This window comes from Nestor notabilis, unplaced genomic scaffold, assembly GCF_000696875.1.
Source record: "Nestor notabilis isolate BGI_N333 unplaced genomic scaffold, ASM69687v1 scaffold374, whole genome shotgun sequence".
NCBI lineage: Eukaryota > Metazoa > Chordata > Aves > Psittaciformes > Psittacidae > Nestor > Nestor notabilis.
Genome location: NW_009923995.1, coordinates 39,187 through 43,284, shown reverse-complemented (window position 1 = coordinate 43,284; position 4,098 = coordinate 39,187).

Sequence of the window (4,098 nt, the reverse complement as noted above, 5' to 3'; positions counted from 1 at the left end):
GACACATGGCAGGAAAGAAGCATAACGGTATGTACGTGAAAGCTTTGTTGTTGGCTTTTAAATGTTGAAAATCATTTGCTATTGACATCTGAGAAGATGTTTGGGGTGCTTTGTATTTGTTTCAAGTAGTATTAACCTTGGAGGCAGAGAAGTTCATATGAAATCTTATGCTTGGAAATCTGCATGTGCAAAACATGCCCAATAATGTCACAGGTGAGAGTGCCAGCAAGAGGGAGAATCTGCAGGGGATTGCCTGGGCATCCCTCTGTGCTGCTCCCGGGATGGAAGGGCTGCCAGTTCTCATTGGGCTCTTCTGAGGAGCTTTTGTGCAATGAAACATAACTCAGATTCTCAGCTTTGCTGTTGTGACATATTTTGGTGTTTACTTGCTGCACTGGACAGCTTGTGTGGCTCAATTTTTGTGCTGTGGAAGAACACTGAAATATATTAATGATAGTTGCAGCTCAAGCTGCAAGTACAGGTCCCTGTACTTCTATGTGTGAGGATGGAACAACTGTGAAGCCTATTTCAGAGTCTCCTGAGCTCTTGTCAACTTCCATATGAGGACATGAGCTGGAAGGAGAAAGATTTCTTTATCTCGGAGAGAAGAAATACAAAATTTCAAGCAGCAATTGCGTGGAAGGGTTAGAAAAGGCACCAGATTTAAAATCTATGTTTTTCAAACAGTTAACTTTTCAGTGCCAGTGGGGAGATGTACCAGCCTAGGCCATCAACCTGAGCAGTACTTTTAGTGGGTGGTGGTGATGGTTTGTCCTCCTGCTGGTGCAGCAAGACTGAAATTTGGTGCTGGGGAAGACTGTCTTCACTTCTGAGCAAAATTATGAGTAGTTGAAGGGCTAAAACTTTTAAGAGCATGATAAAATTCTGGAAGAGTTTGAAAGTATCTGATAAAACAGAATTTAGAGAACTGAGGCTGGTAGGAGGTACATAGTAGAGGGGTATAATTCTACGGTACAGTGCTACAGTGGTTAATAACCAAACCTGTACTTTCAGGGGTAGCTGTGCTTCAGTTTGTAGATGGAAGGTGCCAGAAGAGGCTTTCCTCCCACTGATGCTGGACATGCCTGGAGCACATCTGTCTGAGCTCCTCGTCTCCAATAGGGAGAAACCAGTACCTTTAGACTTTGATTCATCCACTTTAGAAGTGTTCCTCAGGATAAGCATTTGCCTTCATCTAGTAACTAGGATGTCCCCAAGCTTGTTCAGGGGAGACACATCCACTGCTGATGCTGCATTTCATAAGCAGAGTCCTGTATTGTGTGCACTAACAAATCTCTGTGGAGCTGAGGACACAGACAGCCCAGTCCCAGAGTATCAGACTAGGCATGCTGGGGTGTCTGTCATGCCTTGCTTGGGAGTCCCACATTTCCAAGCAAGTAGGTTTGGTTTGGAGCCTGGTGTAGTTATGCTGTTGCAGCTCTGTGCGAGTACGCTGTGAATGTCATTAAAATGAAGGGAAACACCAGCTGCCTGCAGACAGGGCTGTTCTGGCATTCAGAATTCGATCTTGCTCTCTCTGTGCTTATATCACTAGACTGAAAAGCAAATTCTGCTTGGTTCCTTAGCATATTGAGGTTAAACTTTAGTTAATGCATGGATTTTTGTGTTGATGCCCTTTTTCTTTTGATAATATCAAGCATCCTCAAGAGACCCTCAGACCGCGTTTCAGGATGTGCAGTGAATAAAGCCCAGGCTGTGTGCTCAACATGGGATTAAAAAGAAGTACTGATGATGCCCCCTGTTTGAGCACATTTATCGGCACAAGGGGTTCATGGCACCCTGACTCTGACTCTTGCTATTTGAGTGATTTTCTTTATGGCCAAGCCGAAACACCTTCTCATTTGTCTTAGGCAAGAAAGCAAGATTAAAACAACTTCTGCCTACATTAGCATTCTTCAGCAGCATTTTAGGATCTTCCATGATGGCTTCTCAGGTGATGCCCATGTCCATAGTATTTCTGGAAGCTGGAAGGACATTTTTCTCTTGCAGTGGTATGCAAAATGTTGATGGTTCATTTACTGTTGAAAAGCTGGTGGTTCAGACAATGGAAGCGCATGAGTTATCTTTCCAGCTAGTCAGAGCTGCCTGGGGCAGCCCAGAGCACATGCACCCAGCACATGGGTGCTGCTGGCCCGAGGTCACCTGCGATGGCTCTGCCTGGGAGGGTTTTGGGGAGGAGGCAGCTTGATTCCCCTGGGACATCAGGGCAGGCCAAGAGCAGCTCGAGGTACAATTTGAGCTCTCTAATCTGTTACGGTGGCTGGGAGTGATGAGGACAAGGTGACGTGCTGGTCAGTAAGGTAATGCAAAGGCATTCCTTGCACTGCTGGAAAGGACATGGGGCTCAAAAGGATGCCTCAGGTGGTGGGGCTCAACTAGAAAGACAAAGTTCCTCTGTCTGATTTCTCCCATGGGCCAGCCCAGTGCATACAAGATGGATCAGGTGGCTGATCCTCAGCCTGTTATGGTTAGTGTTTGATTTTTCCAGCTGGATAACACCTGATCTGTTCATCCTTTGGCCATGTGAACAGCAGTTGGCACAGGAGAGGGATCAGGATCATGCAGCTAGGGTGGAGAGGGTGAAGCCACTGCCAAAAGGGCAAGTGCCACCCATGTTTGTTTGGTTAAACCTACTCCTGAGCGCTGTCTAAAACTTCTTTGCTCTCCTGATCTGAAGGAGAGGAGTCAGTGAGCTCTTCAGAATGCTGGGTTTTTTCCCAATTATTTGTATAAAGTGTCAGACCTTCAAGATGAACTGCTTTTTTACTTATTAATGCCATTCAGGTTCTGTCTCCACAGGTGGAAGTGCCATATGGTTGGCAGGAACACTTTTAAGAGACCCTCTGTGGTAATTTTTAGAGTAAGACTTGACTTCCATGCTATTGGGACTGGCACAGAACCCAGATGTGATCATTTGGGTAGGAGACCTGAAGAGGTGCACCTTTGTTGGTTCTTCATGCTGTCTTCTGTTACTTCATCATAAAGCACTGAAGTTTGGTTGTTCAGTGGTGGTCATTAGTGCACAAGACTGAGGTTTGATCCGTCTGCATGTACCAATATGGGAGTCTGACTTCTTACATTTCAAAGGGGATGTCCATGCTGCAGTTGCTTCTGAGGCTATATGGTGAGGTTGTTGCATAGGCATAACTAACATATATCTCAGTGTGATTAAATCACTGAGCTTATGTGCTGCTTAATAGCTGGTACCTAGTTAGTTTTAGGCTTTTGATTGTCCTGTGGGTGACCTGAGGGAACTGCATCTGACTGCTGTGGGTCAATGCCAAGAGGTTATTTCCTACCAGCCTGCAGAGGGCTGCTGCCACAAAATGGCAATTTGGCCTTTTGGCTAGGACATGAGTCCTTGAAGACACTTCTTTGGGAGAGCTGGTGGCCACTGGTAAGTAGCTCATCTGGGTGTCCCTTGTGTAGGACTTGGGTGTTTGATTCCCCTCACCCCCTCCCGCGGGTTGATTAATGTTGTAATGTTGTAACTTGTTAGTATGTTCCTGCAAAGAAAGCAAAACCTGTAGATTCTTGTAAAGTCTATTTCTTTTTTTTATTTTTTGCCAGACCTTAGTGATTTGTTTGGCAAGCTGGGAAGCGCTGTATAATGACCAGAGAGTTTTCAGCTTCTCCAAAGAGTTGTCCTTGGAAGCGCAGAATGTAACCAACTTAGGTCACCTGCTTGCCAGCAGAGAAGTGGGCTTGCAACGGTCTGTACTCCTGCCTGCCCTTTAATCCAACATCTCCTGGGGTGGAGTTGCTGCTTTGAGCACAATGCTGCAGATAGTGCATGGAAGGCTCAGGTGCTGCTTCTTGGAAACCCACTTGTATAAATGTTTTACACTTATTCTCTGCAGTTAACGACCATTTCATTTTTACAGCCTTTGATTTCAATTGATAATGTGGCTTGCTCATCCTGGCAGTCAGCCTGAGTGAGGCAGCTGTACCTTCTTTTAATAGGAACTCTGACCTGTGCAAAACGACTCATCATTAATCATCTCTATAACGGTTTGTTTATTTCAGCTCCTTTCCGTGCTTCTCTATCTAATGTTTTTTATGCTGTTTTTTGCTTAG